This window comes from Pyxicephalus adspersus, chromosome 2, assembly GCF_032062135.1.
Source record: "Pyxicephalus adspersus chromosome 2, UCB_Pads_2.0, whole genome shotgun sequence".
Taxonomy (NCBI): Eukaryota; Metazoa; Chordata; class Amphibia; order Anura; family Pyxicephalidae; genus Pyxicephalus; species Pyxicephalus adspersus.
The window spans coordinates 29,010,368-29,026,971 of record NC_092859.1 but is presented as its reverse complement, the minus strand read 5'-3'; the positions used below and the strand labels follow the sequence as shown (position 1 = coordinate 29,026,971).

The 16,604-nt window shown below is 40.4% G+C and overlaps 1 protein-coding gene across 3 annotated transcripts in view; it reads right to left on the bottom strand.

Annotated features, from left to right (window-relative positions):
* Window positions 1–16,604, bottom strand: part of CHRM2 (cholinergic receptor muscarinic 2) — a 171,300-nt gene that overhangs the window by 73,141 nt on the left and 81,555 nt on the right. The window contains exon 3 of one of the 3 annotated variants that reach the window (XR_011919326.1): window positions 15,365–16,599. The exons of the other annotated variants lie outside the window; for them this stretch is intronic. The gene's annotated coding sequence lies outside the window, so the exon portion shown is untranslated. Of the gene's footprint in view, window positions 1–15,364; window positions 16,600–16,604 lie in introns of those variants that run through there. 3 annotated transcript variants of the gene reach the window in all.

Genomic DNA, 16,604 nt, shown 5'->3' with positions numbered 1-16,604 from the left:
GGTCCTCATCGTCCTCCGAGGCGAGATATATAATCTTCTGTTCCATGTATGGGGGCTGTGAGTTGAAGGATGACAGTTGTTAAGGTCAGATCTCAGAATGAGGAGATGAATTCATGGAGAATGTAGTGTATAAGTTTGCATGACATGGTAAAGTTTTTTTTAAGCCCTGCAGTCCTTAGACTAGTCCAAATGACAAGTAGTTATTTCACTTCTGCTTAAAGGGCTGCCAACCTATGGTCAATAGGCCAATCATAAGTGCAGCTTGTTCATAGCTCAACACTTAAAGAAAACTTTACAGACATTTCTGTCTACAAGACGCTAAATATTAGAAAGAAAACCTTTCCGTCAGCCCTTCTGATACCAAGACAAGTAATATTGTACTTCCTTTTCAGTGCTCAACCCAGAAATTTTTTTAAGACAGGTGGGAAGAAATTGTAGGTGGGTGGCAGCCCCTGTATTGTGACCAAACTCTTTAGTAACCACCCAAAAACAGCCGGGTGGGTGCTGAAAAGTGCTGGTTGGTGCACCCAGCTAAAAGGGACTGGGGAGATCCCTGCTGTTAAACTTCTAGAGGTAAAAGTCCTGCTGAAGAACAGACATCCCAAGTTGCCTTCTCTCAATTTTTTAAGCTTTTTCCCTGTGCAAGGCTCTTGTCCATTTTACTACTACTCTGCTTATTCAAATAGTCAAGCCTTGCTAACAGAAATATCTCAGTGACTAGTAGGGACTCTCATTTATCAGGAGGGATGGGAGCTGCTGTAGCTTAGCACTGAATTCAAAGAAACTGAGGTCTCAGCATTACTGTGAAGCTATTATAGAGAGGGAGAATTCCCACTTACTAAATGGCCCACATTACCAGAATAGTAATGATGCAGGGAGCTGGAATATTGTGTGTTTAAGGCCCTAACTTTATATTTGCCCAGGTCCCTAATTCGTCTAAAATTCCTAATTCTTATTGTCTAAAATTCCTATTTAAACTTAATGAATAACACCTATAGGAAATAAATTATTTGGTTTACATCTGTTTAAAACAGCTGTCAGATTTCATTTTAGATTTGTCTACTTATTCCACTTATATTTTTTTATCCTGTACACATATCAAGACATGAGAGGAAATCATTTCAGTTTTAAGTTTCAGTCACAAGGACAAAAAAAAAAGGGATAAATCTCTTCAGCAGTAATTAAAACCTGAATTGTCATAATCTTTCGTAACTCAATCCCAAACTACAAAGAAAAGTTTGAGCTTTGGATACCCTTAAAAGCCAGGCAATTAGCATTTCACATGAGCAGGATATGAATAGCAGGCTATGTATTTTCTTGTACAGTTTACAGCTCTGAGGATTCTGTCTCTATGTTTTATTATAAGATTAAGACATAAAAACAGCATGAACGTGTTTATAATATTCTGCAGTATCGGGTTTCTGTCAACTAACAGCCAATTTTCAAAATGAAATGGCATGACCACAGAATGGTTATCTTTTTTCTCGAACCTTCAGCCTAGCTGGTAAATTTAGTGCTGAGCTGTGCCATGCGGGGGCCTGCAAGGGATTGGAGGGGAAGAGAAATATTTCTATTGCCATTAAAACTGTGTGTACAATGGGATAAATTCAATCTCCTGTCCCCGGGGAACCTTCGGCCTCTCACTTTCTCCGAAAAGCGTCTCCTTCTTAGCTGCTGTTCTCCGCCATGAATGATTCATAAGGCTGCTTCGGCGGGATTTTGTGGTGGTTTCTGAATCTTCAGTCACAGTTCTTGTGAGGACAGAAACCCAGAAGGACATTGTGCTTCATTTCACAGTGCCTGCATAATACAAGATGGTGGTAGACAGGCCTAAATGGGAGGATGAGGGCGCAGGATGAGAGGATATAGAAGGGACTTCATCATCGTTACATAGTTACATTGTAGGTCAGGTTGAAAAATGACATAAGTCCATCAAGTTCAACCCCTAGTTGGTCCAGGGGAAGGCAAAAAAACCCTGGTACAATTTGCTTCTACAGGGGAAAACAATCCTTCCTGATTCCATGAGGCAATTGGATGTTCCCTGGATGAATCTGGATGTATCTCATCACTGAGGAATAATACTTATTCAGACAGAGAAGAGAAAACACCTGTAGATCTGCCAGAAATCCACAAGCCCCTAACACCCTGTCCGAGCTGCAAACAAGAGACAAACAATATTTTATGCAACAGATGCTTAACTTTGCCAAAGTGTAATTACAATAAATTGCCAGAAACCCATTGAGCTTCCCCATTTAGGTTTTGACACACACATATATATATATATATATATATATACACACACACACACATACATAGATTATATATACAGTATAAATACACACACACACATATTATATATATATATATATATATATATATATATATATATATATATATATATATATTCTAAGCAGTAAACCCCCAGCACTCTTTACAGGATACAAAATTCATTCAGTATACCACACAGACAGGGTTAGTAGTGATTGACCTCTAGTGGTTCCTAAAAGGAACTGCACTGGGAAAACATGCATTACATTCCTTGCTACTGTTAATGTAGCTCCAAACATTATAACAAAAATGAAAAAAAAAGCATACCCAGGGATCTGATGAGCATCTATGGCTTTTTAACCCTCTTAAATATGTGATAAGGCAATGCATGTGTATGTAAATACAAGAGTTTGCAAAGTTCCTAAAGTGACCCTATGAGGGTGGGTTAACAATAATAGAAATGAATTACTCTGTCTGTAAAGGAAGCACATCTGTCCACTGGCCACCCTATAGCAGAGTCTCTGATACTAATCCTAATCTCAATTTACCTGCTGGCTGTTGTTTTATCTCCCACTAACCTCTACATATCATATGTATCCTTCAGTGTCTAGGAGTAAGCAGGAAGGGGCCACAGGACCAATGGTGGTGGTGGGGCATCATTATGCTATCAATCCAGGGTGTCTGATGGCATAAGCCCTAAATCTCCAGAACAGGACCACAAACAGAAAAAAAAACAAGAATCTGAATCCTTCCCAAAGTCATATAAAGCAGTTTAATTGAAGCTGCCTATAGGAATCACAGTCCTCTCTGCAGAGGAATGTTAACTAATTCAGTAAAATCTGTAGAACAGTAGACAATTAGTTCTGCTTATAACACACATTCCCTTAAAATAAATATTCCTTCTGCAAACAGAACATTGTTTTTGGTCCTGTCTCTCTTCTCCCATATGTCTCCAAACTTCTTGAACGCCTTGTCTACAAAAGACTCACCCATTACCTGAGCACCAACTCTCTCCTTGACCCCCTCCAGTCTGGTTTTAGAGCTGCCCACTCCACTGAAACAGCCCTTACTAAAGTGGCCAATGACCTCATCAGAGCTAAGTCTCAAGGCAACTTTTCCCTGCTCCTTCTCCTTGATCTTTCCTCTGCTTTTGACACTGTTGATCACCCCCTTCTAATACAAATCATGCGCTCCATTGGTATCTGTGACACTGCTCTCTCTCGGTTTGCTTCTTATCTGTCTGACCGCTCCTTTCAAGTTTCTTTCAATGGTAACTCCTCCTCACCCACTCTCCTCCCTGTTGGTGTTCCCCAAGGGTCAGTCCTTGGACCGGTCCTCTTTTCTCTGTACACCTCCTCTCTCGGTAGTCACATATCCTCCTTTGGCTTACAGTACCATCTGTATGCTGATGACACTCAAATTTATCTGTCCACCCCTGACCTGTCTCCTTCAGTCCTGGATAAGGTCCCATGCTGCCTGTCAGCCATCTCATCATGGATGTCTGACCGATTCCTGAAACTCAACCTGGATAAAACAGAACTCATCATCATCCCCCCCTCAAATTCCAAATCCCCCCTGACATATTCCTAATTGTTAACAACACTGTTATTCGGCCCTCCCCTCAGGCACATTGTCTTGGTGTCACCTTTGACTCTGCCCTCTCATTTACCCCCCATATTCAGAACATTTCCAGGTCCTGTCACTTTCACCTACGCAACATCTCCAAAATCCGCCCCTACCTGTCCCCAGAGACCACCAAACTCCTTATACACACTCTTATCATCTCTCGTCTGGACTACTGTAACATCCTTCTCGCTGGTATTCCACTAACCCGACTCTCTCCTCTATAATCTATTATGAATGCTGCAGCCAGACTCATCCATCCTTCCCTCCGCTCCTCTTCTGCCACATGTCTTTGCAGTTCTCTTCATTGGCTTCCATTTCACCTTCAATTGGCTTCCATTTCACCAATCAAATTCAAGCTCCTGTGCTTTGCCTTTAAATCCCTCCACAGTTCTTGTCCCACTTACCTTTCTGACCTGATAGAAGAATACTCCCCCAGCCACTCTCTTCCTTCCTCTGATGACCAACAACTGACTTCCTCACTCATAACCTCATCACACGCATGGCTCCTACACCTTTCTAGAGCTGCCCCAACTCTCTGGAATGGTCTTCCTAATTGGCTTGATCCTACCTTCTGCTCATTTAAAGAACGCTCAAAACCCATTATTTCAAACTTGTCTACCCATCTTCTTCTGTCTTTTGAAACTGTCACTACTTACCACCACTACATATCTTCCCTCCTATTGTGTGAGACTTCCCCCACCTACTAGATTGTAAGCTCTTCGGGGCAGGGTGCTCTCCTCCTTTATCACCATCTGTATTAGTCTGTCATTTGCAACCCCTATTTTATGTACAGCTCTGCATAATATGTTGGAGCTATATATAAATCCTGTTTATTAATAATAATAATAATAATAATAATAATAATATTAATATATTCAGTGAGGAATGTAGTGCTGCCTATAAGTCCACCAATATTAAAGGGCTGTGCACTGTCCAGATATGGTTCTGAATAGCCATTAAAGTAATGTAAACTTTGCTCACAGACAAAGAAGATAAACATTCAAGTGCACTCCCTGTGTTAAATTTCCTTTATTAGCAATGTAATTTAAAAGCAATCAAAATGCTATTTTAAAATTCTAATAAAAGTGTTTTGTTATATCTGTTGGATAAACGCAGAAAATACCTGGTTATCCTGGCAAAAGCTTTATCATTCTTTTATCTCTGGCTGCCATCTCTATGGTTAATGTAGGTGTGGATGGGGGTTCTGCAGGTGACAACCCTGCTTTTCTATAGATACAGTACAGTAAGTGAGAGTTGTCATCTGAAAAAAGAAAACTAATGCAACCACATTACTCCAGGTCTGGTATGCTGTACTGTCTAACATTTTTGCTCTTGGGGTTAGATAAAACTTATATAGAAACACATTGACTGTACATTATATTCTTCTGTTAAATGACATGTAAATAGTTAATTCTCCTTCCCATTATCATATTCATTGTCCTTATCGTCGTTCTCATTCCCAAGGCTTCTCTGGCATCGCTAACGGATAGTCATCTTGAGAACTGACATATGCCAGAACAAGGACCGAGGTCGAGAAAGGCATTGGGTATTTTTAGCTCTTTTGCCTGAAGGGGTATCCAGCCCTCTTTATCATGGTGTCAGGAGATGGCTGGTTGACAGCGCAAAAGAGAAGTCGGAAAAAAAAAATCAACCGCCCCCACTGGTGACATAGTTCTTTGGAACACTGGTGGTGTAATGACCTGTCTGATAAATGTAACAGACAGATTGCAGAGACTAAAAGTCTCATGGGATAAAAGACGGTAACCAGCCATTGTACAGGTTGTGTTATCACCTGGAGGTGAAAAAGACACTTTGTAGCTTGTCAAAAATGCTAATGGGCCAGCATGCATTCTCTGATAGTTCTGGACAGTTTAACTACAATAGTGGAACGTCTTCAATAAAAGTGGGTCATGTACGAGAAATAAAAGCGTTACTGGGGCCGCTAAGTGGTTCACGGAAAAGAATGAACGCATAAAACCAATGTGTAAAAAAAATGGAATGTCTGACGAGTCTGATCTCATATTCTCCCAAGACGATGGCTCTCAGATAAATGTTATCACCTTCCCTTACAGCACCTGTTATCATTGTTTCATGCCGTGTTCTTTTTGTCCTGCACAAATTTTACAGCTGGGTGCATGACACCAGTGCTGAGGTTCTATGCATGCAAAATAAAGCGAACCCTTAAATCATCTCACTTACTATATTTTATGTCCCAGAGATGTAACATGAATTGAGAGGAAATCTACCTAAAGTTAGGAGAAATCATCATTAAATAGCTTTCGTTGGAAATTGCCCAATCGAAAGAATTCCCTATTAAAAAAAAAATTGAAAGGGGTCCCAACACTTCCTCACTATTTGTTACTATAATACAATTTAGGTTTCTAATATTCTAATTTCTAATAAAATTTTACAATAGTATATTAATAGATCATATTTATTTTCTATCCAGCCTCTTTAAGTTTGTAATTGATTCTATAGACACATCTGTATTCCAAAGGCACAAAATTCAGTTCCTCCATGGCTCCTCCATTTACTAAATGAAATAAATATGGAGAAATGTTTATAGTTTAGAAAAGTAAATGTGCCTGAAATTTGTTTATAACTGTAAACTCACTGGCCACTTGACACCTTGCTAGTATTGGGGTTGTCTTCCTTTTTTCTTCAGAACTGCAGTTATTCTTCATGGCACAGAATTAACAAAATGCTGGAAACTTTCTTTAGGGATTTATGATATGATAACATCACTCAGTTCCTTCAGATACATATGGCCTGATTTATTAAAGTTCTCTAAAGCTGGATAGGATTCACTTTCATAACTGATGCTCGGTGAACCAGTAAAACTGGAATGGATCTGGTCCAGTATTAAAGACATTTCCTTACAAACAGCAAACCATTCCAGGTTTGCTGAATCACCTAGGTTCACAGATGAAAGTGTTTCTTTTACAGCCTTAGAGATCTTTAGATCTCACCCATGGTGACTGCACATCCATGATGCAAATCTTCTCTTCCAGCACATGCTAATGTTTCATTGTTCTATCCGGTGTCTTGGAGTCCATTGGAGTACAGTGAGTTCATTGTCATGTTTGAGAACCCAGACTGAGATGAATTGGGCTTTGTCACAGGGCACATTATCCTGCTCCAAAGATGTAGAGAAGATGGGTCAGAAGATGGTTACAAGGACCTCATAATGGGGATGGACATGGTCGGCAGCTATACTAAGGTAGGCTGTGACATTTTTGGAATGCTCAGTTGGTACTAAGGTGCCCAGAAATATCTCCCACACCAATACACCTTTACCAGCCTGAACAATTGATACAAGGTAGTAAGGATCCATTCGTTTGCACCACTGACTTATCAGACTTGTTAATCATTTTCCAATCTTCTATTGTTCAACTGCTTGTTAACACAAATATCTAATCAGTTGTCTCTTGCTGCTGCCAATGCGCTTCCAGGTTGTGCATTCAGAAATGCTCTATTGCATACCTTGGTTGCAGTGAATGGTTATCAGCTCAAACCAGACTGGACATTCTCTTCTGACATCAACAAGGCATTGTTGCATTGCCACTCACTGAATATTTTACCATTTTAGAACCATTCTCTGTACATCCTTGAGATGGCTGTAAGTGAAAACCATGCCATGCCAAGCCAAACTTTGCCATGCCAAGTCAATCCTTTTTCTTCCCCATTGGTTTGAAATTTGTCAGGTCTTCTTGACAATGTCTACATGGTGACAACAATACTTTGTACCCCAGCAGTGTGCTGAAGCACCACCTACACTCTCCATTACTAGCCCATGTGATGGGGTGACAAGGTAGGGGCATAAATGGGAGAAAGGTACAGAGCATTGTCACTCATAACTGAATGAAGGCCTCCATAAATCAATACGTATTATTTTAAGGAGAGATGAAAATTTAAATAGGTGGAAATGTCTTTTGAGAAAACAATAACTTGTTAAATCTTTTATGAGATTTTAGTGATTGGGGTCATTCTTCTTTGATGCTGGACAAAAAAATAACTCTTTTCAAATTTGTGTTTAAATCGTTTTAGAAGAAATAAGGTGCCACAGGTATACAAGTAAAGCCGTACCTGGACGCAAAGGGTGGAGCCTACATTGCGAATGCTTTATCATACCAGTGACTCTGACATCTGTAAATGTCCGGTGCTTTGTATTCACTGTTTTCATAATACGTGAATGAAAAGCAAAACATTTTATGGTAAACCACACAAATCCCCAATGCTTGTCTCTGTAACATTGCCAGGTCTGGGATAATAGTAGGCAACGCACCTGGAATCCTGAACATTTCAACAGATGTCTTTGTATTCACTTACAATTAAAAGGTGGAAAGACAAAGCATCAATATTGAAACACGCTTTGTAAACAAGTGTTCGCAAAAAAGGGCTTAACATTCATCTTTGTTTTTGTCACATTATGAGATTTATTTTGCCGTCAGTCTTCAGATAATAGCGGCTCTGTTTACTCGTACAAACCATGGCTGACTTAGGAAAAAACGTTTGTCAGCCACCGCTTAGCGAGCGAGACAGCCATTTTGTGGCTATATAAATACTAGCGAAAGCACCTAATGAATTTACTGGCATATAATTAGCATTATATTAGCATGGCATATCTCTGCACTATTGAAACTGGATGAATCTGTTTCACTTGCATAAAGGTGTAACAAGGAAGTTTCATTCATGCAGTGGCATCAGATCAGTTGTCATAGATTGTTGCTCAGTGGCCAACAGCATGCAGGATTTACCCTGTATTATGAATATTCATTCACACTCCAGGAATTGAGACATTTCTCTGTGGACAGGGCAGACTTAGATGGATACTTAGTTTTAAATAAACATTAGGTATAAGACGAGGTCTAGAATGACCTGGGCTCAGAGCAAGTGGGTTCAATGGCACCATCAGATTGAAGATTTATAGCAGCAAGAAAAATACTATGCGCAAAGTCTTTTGAATAAAGCAAAATATTGCATCAAAAGATGATTTTGTTTTTTTTTCTATTTTTTTGGACAGTTGACCATCATGCCTTTGGGCTAGTTAGACATCCAATTCAACTTTTTAGTGCTAACTCATTGTGTCCCCTGATCTCTCACCTGCCATCATTGGAGCTTTCCTGGAAACTTGAAAGGTACATTCTAGTTAAACATAGAATAATAAAAGCCTTTTGTGTGTGTAGTCCTCTTATCTACATTTTTCTTGTACCCACACAGACTGGTGGACTGGTTAGGAGGAACAGGACTCCAAAAAGCAGCTCACCAAGGAGGGGGCAACTGCCTACTGGCAAAGCCATGCTTGTTTTTTGGGAAGGAGGGATACTATCTTTTGTTTTCCTAATTAAAAAATATATATTTACCTCCCTCTTTATTTATTTATTGCTATAAATACAGTTTCACCACCATGGAGAGCGTATTGGCAAATGAACAAAAGGACACTTCTGTTATATACCAAGATTCACCCAAAACATTTTCACAAAGGTGAAATGTAGCTACTTATAGTACTATCAAGACCTAGCAAGACATGAACTAACGAGATCCCATTGAAACTCACTGATATTTTCATTTTACCATTGAATACTCGATTCACACTTCCCATAGCGAATGTAAGAAATGAAATAAGGACGCTCATGGGAAGTCTCTGGATTGTGTTATTTCTGTGTTAGAAAGCTTTATATTTCAATGACGATATTCTGTACATGGCTGTACCTGGGAATCCATGTTGAGTGTGGCACAGGGGACTGTTTCATATAATAAAAATACATTTGCCATTTCTTTGTAGCTAGATTACTAAAAGAGGCTGTTTCAGGCTTCGGCGAACTCCTTCATGCCTCATGAATCATCGGCTTGATTTAATAATTACCATTTTTTTCTCTTTTACGTCTCTACCAATAACGCATACGATTCAACGTCAGGAAGGCGATTTATACTTCTCAAAACACTTGTCGACTCCCATTGATTTTCTCATTCATTTGAATTTTTAATATTACAAGTCTGGTTAAAATGCTGAGGCTGGAACCAATGACATTATTTACATGCAAGGCTGAAGATTGGCCGACTTTGAAGGGGGTTTCCAGGCTAACCAACTACTGCTTCAAAGGAAAGTTTTAAAACATAATATATATACTGTAATATATACTGTTTTTATTGTCCACCAAAGTTGTATTACACCATCAGGTCACACAGAAGAAACTATTTTATGTAGTGATATGGTGTCTTATAACACTAGTCTATTTCTTTTCTAGTTGTTGAGAGGTTTTAAACTCAATACAGAGGGTAATCATAGTGGGTGAGGTGAGAGCTGCATCCTATGTTCTAGAACCCTGCAGCCCTTTGGGACTTATTGAGCGTCCTCCAGAACCCATGTAGCAGCAGCCTGTGGTTTCTTTATTTTGGTACCTACTCAACCTAATGAAGACAATCTATTCCTAGGATTGGGTTTTAGTAGTACATTGCTCTTGCTGGTTTACATCTTTCACACTATCATATTCTATTCAATGCTGTTCATTTATTTTTGTTTTATTTTGTTTTTTTCTTTTTTTGTAATACGTTTTGTTGTAAAAGGGAATATAGGGACCAGAAATATGGAAGCATGGGTTTGTAATGGATCTGTCAATAACAGTCATCTCTGGCAGTCTCAAGTAATGTACCTTCAGACTTTGACTGAAGCATATCCTCAGTCTACAATACTATTCATAGAATTGTACAATAAGGGAAAAGAGGTTATATTTTAGTGACAACCAGATTCAACAAAAGTAGCAACCATAATACAATGACATTAAGCCTTATAGTCTACACCCTACAGTGTTTGTGGGGTTTATTGAGATTTAAGACTAAACAAAACTCTCCTCATCAAAAATCCATAATCCTATTTAGAGGTAACATAATCGAGACGCTTGTAGGCAGGATAACTGTCTCAAAGTCTGACGCGTTTCACCTTTCCTAAACTTCCTTAGGGGAATGTGAGACTGCATGTGCTAGATTGCATCCCATATTTGGGGTTATAATTTGCTTTACAACGAGCACAGATTTTTCAAGAGCTAAATCAGTGGTGCAAGGAGAATGGTTGCTTAATCAAAGATTTGGGGTGCTTGGTGGAGCAGCTTAAGCAGACTAGCAACTGAGGATGCTGGCTGCTGGATTTTCCTTAAAAAAACCCTCTTTTCCATCTATTTATTTTCCCTAGTGTACAATTTTAATAAGACTAAGGGGCTGACTGATACAAAGTAAGATCATACCAAACAAGAAATAAGAGGTTCCCGTCTATATCTGTCTATGAACCTTCATAGAATGTTTGCAGTCTCTGACAACATCTTGTATCATAGCATTACCGAATATTATGTAGGCCCCTTTGGTGATGTCAGCACTCAAGGCCCCCTATTTTAAGCAATAGAAGCTGCCACCTGAAACAACATCAAAGTTCCTAATGGCTGGTGCACAAAATGATCTTTTTTGTTTATACATTCAGTTCCTAGTGCAGGAACAAGACACTGAAAAGCAATTTTTGTTCAGATGTTTTTGTAAATGAGACAAGTGTCTGTAACTTGGAAGTTTCAGTATTTGGTTACAATAAACATGAAAATACTGAGCAGCCTGGTGAGTTGAAATTGTTGAGAGTACAGATGTAATGGAGATGGCGCAGACTGGTACATTTTTGGCTCTCTATAATAACACAAGTGTGACCATGTACAGAAGCTGAATTTGGTGCCATAAATACGCCACTAACTGAACAAGATTGCAGCAGATTGAAATAATGTAAGTCCATGACAAATACAACATAGATAAGCTGCAGCTATCTTTATTACTATGAGTCCCTTTTTCAGTTCACTATAGGTCCCCTCATTTGTCCCCTTCTGTCTGTACAAAATATTAATTCTTAATTTGTAGTCTGTTTTGCCAGATCCATAAATGATCAACAGCCAACGACCACTGCAGTTTCCAATGGATAAGTGGGATGCCTCCTACTCATCCTTATACACAGCACTGTTCCACTTTCAAATATGGTGATCAGATATACCGTATTTTTTGCCGCATAAGACGTGCTTTTTCTTCCCCAAAACTGGGGGGTAAAAGTTAAAACGACAAATGTGTTATAAAATAATTAAAATAATATACTCACCCGATACCCGATCCTGCGTGTGTCTCTGGCTGCATGCAGCGTCTGTCTCTTCTCTCCTCTGCCAGCATCGTGTCTTCTCCTGTCTGTAAAGCAGAGCGAAAGAAGTGGGCACAGCGCCACCTGCTGTTCCCTGTCCTAACTGCCATACAGTGGAAAAAAAGCACAGAGTGAAGGGGAGGAGAAGGGGAATTGAATGACACAGAGTGATCAGAAGGGGAATTTGAATGACAGAGTGATCAGAAAGGGAATTTGAAAGGCACAGAGTGATCAGAAAGGGAATTTGAAAGGCACAGAGTGATCAGAAAGGGAATTTGAATGGCACATGAGTGATCAGAAGGGGAATACCGGTATGAATGGCACATGAGTGATCAGAAGGGGAATAATCTTTCAGAATCTTTTTTTTCTAGATTTTCCTCCTTTAAAATTGGGTGCGTCTTATATTCTGGAGCGTCTTATACGGCGAAAAATACGGTACATACAGGTGAATGGTGCTTAGGATTGACAATTATGTGTAAGTACAGCTGTATGGTTTTCAAACCCTGATCACAAAACTTTCATTATTATGGCGATCTTAAAGTGGTGGCCAGGATTAAAAACTGGGGCATAAACAAGTAACAATGTGAATGTCATATTGTTAGGTTTTATCAAAAGGCCCCTTAGGCTGCCCTGTCAGCCTTCTGACCTCAAATACTGCCCTCCAGCTTCTAAGACTGCATAACCATATCAAATAGAGATCTGCATCTGTGAACATTTCTTTAATCTGCTGGGCTTTTCTGTTTAACTGTGCTTTACATTGTCAGGAACTTGAAGAAAGCATTTGAGGTCACCCAGTCAACTGCGCATCATTGTTATGTAAAGGTGCCCGCCCCACTACTCCCCTGCCTATGTGTAACTCAAAGAGGAGGACACTTCCCCCAGAATGACGTCATGATACCAGAACCCAATCTCTTATTGCAGGTCTGAGCCTGCGATAAGAGAGTGGCCGGGTTGTGTTCAGAGACTGCCCTGAGACTGCGATTCTTTACGGGAGACATGGTCCGCGACTCTGGCCAGAACGACCCCCCAGCGGGGTCCTTCCTCGCAGGGGGGCAGACCGGCCAGAGCCGCAGACCACAAAAGAATTATTTGCAAAATGAGAGTGGGCACGCATGCCTATTCCCAAAAAAAGTGAGGGCACGGTGTTCCCACCCGTGACCGCCCCACCACATCCCTAATAGTAACTGTCCTTTTTCAGAAGATGTTGGACCTCTGACTGTCTGAGGAGTCAACATAATTAAAGGTCAATAAAACATCAGAAACAAAACTATTTTTTTAGTGAAGGAGATGAATCAGGGTGGTTCTACAGTTCAGCAAGGAAGATCTTAGACAGGGCTGTTGACTCTTCTTGGGATTTCAGTGCCACAGTAAAAGAGTTGTTAGCTTACTAAAAGTAACTAAACTAAAAGAAAAATAAAATAAATGTAATGAAGGTGTTTTATTTTGCACAGACAAATGTTTTAAGTAACCCTGTTGCTTTCCCCTACATGAGTAAGACAAAGGTTCACTTTAACGTCTGCTAACAGACACCCTATGGAGCTGTCTGAATGGGTTAATTTATATTTTCTTTATTTTTAAAGCAAAGTAAAAACAACAAATTTTAAAGAGCTGGTTTTGATCCTGTGAGGCTGACAATGTGCAGTTATATCTTATCGGTTTCAGTGCGACAACTTGTACCAGCAAGTGACATGTGTTCCATCAGCCCAATGTGTTTAAAATACACAACACCCACATTAACACCAGTGCATATGGCAGATATTAATAACAGCGGAGGGCTCCTTTACATAACCTACAGATTGGTGGTGCATATATACAGAGAAGCTGGAAAATTGTGGTCCTCCGCCATCAAAGAAACCCTTATAGGAAAGGTCTGAAGAGACATACCGGGGCTGTCAATAATGACCTCCTTATCAAAATGATCATTTCATGGCTCCTGCCCTGATGGCATTATTGCTTTATGGGTCAGCGGCTGGGTTATGGAAGCACCAAAGTAGGTGACACAAAGCATTACACTTCAAGCAGTAAATAGAAAAAGCTTGCTGGAAAATGATTGCTGCAGTACAGAAAGTCAACTCGATTAACCTTATATCTAGTTATGTAAAATTTACTGCAGCAAGATTACAGAGGGCACCCCACATAGGCAATTGGTTGGTCTCCTATGTTGAGTAACTTTCTTATTTCTCTGCTTGCTTTATCATCAGTGAAATCTAGACTTCTAGACCAGATATGAATTTTGGTGGTTTTGGAGATTCTCCCACCTTGGTATGTCAAGTATGAATGAAACATTGAGGAGACTGCACTAGATTTTTTGGAAGGCCCTGCTTCTATTTGAAATGAAGCCAAAGCCTAATTTTGCTGACCTTCCCCAGCCAGGCACAAAATAACCACCAGCCAAAAGGAGTGCTTCCTTCTGTATACTTTAGCATTAGGCTTAATGCTTATATTTCTTGGGGAGCACTCTACTGTAAGGTGGCTGTCAAGGGGGATCAGGAGCCTGCCCCAGAAAAGAGATAGGCTGAGGGCAAAGCATGACTGGATGGGAAGGCAGAGCAAGGCAGGTGTAGTGTAAAGGGGGGCGGCGAGGTCAAGGCTGGGATAGGTGGTAATTGGTATTAATGGAAGGGGTATAAGTGATATAAGAAATTTATAAGATTCCCGTCCTCCTTCCCAAATATCAGAGTTGATCACAGCTAGGAACTACACAGGCACATTTACAGGAGCTGCCATCTCAGTAGAAAAAGTGGGACCCTAGTTGATGCCTGAAAAAATGGCTTCATTCTTGGGGGGAGAAAAGCAGAGAAAAGTGTTTCACTTGCACAGAACCTAACATGCCACACTGAGCATGAAAAACTGAAGTCAAGCCCACTTTAACACTAATAAATAGGTGGTGTGTCAGCTGCGAAAAGCAGAAGCATTTATGAGTTCATTCGCTTGTAATTTGAGGCCATTGCAGCAGTGAGCCTGACATCTGTATATCTTGTTATTTTTCAAAGGATCAATTTAATTTAGTTTGATCTATGGTTGGTGCAGGGGAAGCCTGCCAGTTCCATACAGGGGTTGTCTTTGCCTGCATTCCGCTGCAGTGACGGATATAACCAGCTCCTCAATCATCCTCAATCAATTCCCAACCACTTTGCAACTCTGCTCACGCTGGGTGATGGCAGAGAACAAGGGCCGGAATGGCGTGAGAGATACGGCTGTACAGCCAGGGCCGCAGAATGCTCAGCCTGATAAAAAGATTTTGCCATACATTGAGTCATCCCTAACGTCCATTTCATGCCATGTATATTTATGCCTATTGATCCTCCCACTGATAAGAATTGCTGCACATAAAACTCACGTTCTGGTATTATACAATAACCGGAATGCTTGTCAAAGCACTCCGAGCGAAAAATAAATGTTGTGTTTTAATTCGTGTAGACTAATTGAAAAAATGCTAATCTTATTGTGGCAGAGGACTGCAGGCTAAATGCAACATTCAGTAATAAATAATATGGCACAGTATAACTGATTACCTTCCTGCAGGCAGAAAGCCTAATGATCTGGCTGGAACTGGGCCTACTTGCAAAAATTTAGTGTGATCAGCCAACCACTGCAGACTGTGATGTGAGCCAAAAGTACAAATCTAAGGTGGAACTAAAACCCCATCAATAAGGAACTTTGTAGTTTAAACTATTGCCAAGTTTTCTCATAGAATACTAATTTTTTCTTTATTTATTCTTTGTACGAGGGGGTGCTGAAAAGTTCCTGTGTGCAGGTGCATTGTCCTGCAAAAAAAGATCCCTTTGGTCAACTTTCCACGGCGTTTCGTCTTAATTGCCTCCTTTAGCTGGATCAGGAGGTTAGCATAATGCTGTCCAGTAATACTAGAGCCCTGAGGTAGGTAGTCCACCAAAAAAATACCATCTTTGTCCCAGAAAACGGACGCCATGACTTTTTTGGCCGATTTCTGTGTTCAGAACTTCTTCGACCGCAGGGACCCGCTGTGGCACCATTCCTTTGACTGTTCCTTAGTTTCAGCATCATGGATGTGGATCCAGGTTTCATCCTCAGTCACTAACCTAGCCAAAAAGTCCTGTGCAGCTTCAAAATGGGCCAAAATGGATTTGGATGCTTCAACTCGTTCCTTCTTCTGATCACTGTTCAAACATTTCGGCACCCACTTCGCTGAAAGCTTGCATGTCTAGGATAGTGGTGATAACAAACCCAACACGCTTCCGTGAGATGTCATATATCTGGGCTATCTTTTTTGCAGATATTCGCCGGTCCTCAAAAATCAGCTCATTGACAGCATCGCAGGTTGCCGGGTCAGTTGAGGTTGGGGGGCGCCCACTGCGGGGCTCATCTTCAACGGTGAAATGCCCGGTCATGAAACGAGATATTCAGGTTTTGACAGTGCTGTAGGAAGGACACTTCTCCCCCAGTGTTTGTGACATCTCAGTGTCAATGTCCTTTGCTGACTTTCCCTGGAGAAACAAAAACTTCATGACGGCCCGTAACTCCAACGATGTGAAACTTGCTTGTGCCTCTGGCATCACAGCTTATCACTAAA